A 1,213-nucleotide genomic window follows, 5' to 3' on the forward strand; every position below is an offset into this window, starting at 1 on the left:
TATAATGAAATGTAAAAGACCTAGAATTAGAAAACCCAAAGGGAAGACCATGCTCAGCATATCTTTTTTATTTTTAAAATCATTTTATTGGGAGCTCTTACAGATATTTTAACAATCCATAATTCATTTAGGTCAAGCATAATTATATAATTACTGCCACCATCATTTTCAAAACATTTTATTTCTTCTTGAACTCTTTGAAATCAGCTCCCCTTTATCTCCTCCCTCCCACAACCTACCCACCAAAACCCTTATTCTTTTATTATAATAGTTATTATTATTACTATTTTGCCATATCTTACACCGTCCACTGTATCTGCTCCTCTACAATTCTGTTGTTTCCCTCGAGTTGGTTACACAGTTATCTTGCTACCACTTCCCTCTTCCCCCCAGCCTCTTCCTGTACCCCCAGGGAATCTTGCTCCCATTCCTACTTCTGACGGCTTTATCTATCTTGGATTTCATGCATTGAACAATCTTCATTATACAAATGAATATTCACAGGTCTAACAAGCTTAATGAGGTAAAACTGGGACCATAATAGTAAAGGGAGAAATATTAAAGAACTCGAAGATAGTTATGTGTTTCATCAGTGGTATACCGCACCATGGATATATCTTCCCTCCTATATTGCTCTTCTGTGAGGGACTGTCCAATTATCTTACAGGTGGGTTTTGGGTTTCCACTTGGTCTATGCTTCTTCACGTCAATTTGATTGCTTATTTTTGAACTTCTGATACTTGTTCCCATCTACACCTCATACCACACAGACTGTTGTGCTTCTTCCATGTGGACTTTGTTGCTTCTGAGCTAGATGACCACTTGTTTACCTTCAAGTCTTTAAGACCCCAGACGCTATATCTTTTGATAGCCGGGCACTATCAGCTTTTTTCACCACATTTGCTTATGCACCCATTTTGTCTTCAGCAATTGTGTCGGGAAGGTGAGTCTTATACATCACCACATTATTAGAACAAACCATTCTTGTACTGAGGTAAGATTTAAGTAGAGGTCCAAAGTCCGTCTGCTTCCTTATTCATGTTCAGCATCATAAACTGAAAGAACTCAAGAAAAATTTCAAGCCTTGAGTCGTAATATCGAAAGTTTCTATATGCAACATATTGAATCATGCAAGAAGCATCAAAAGAAGATGGGAAGAATACACAGAGTCACTGCAACAACAACAAAAAAAGAAAGAAAAGGAAGGAAAGAA

The sequence above is a fragment of the Echinops telfairi genome, unplaced genomic scaffold (assembly GCF_000313985.2).
Source record: "Echinops telfairi isolate 266 unplaced genomic scaffold, ASM31398v2 ScPeMD7_3;HRSCAF=10, whole genome shotgun sequence".
Lineage (NCBI taxonomy): Eukaryota > Metazoa > Chordata > Mammalia > Afrosoricida > Tenrecidae > Echinops > Echinops telfairi.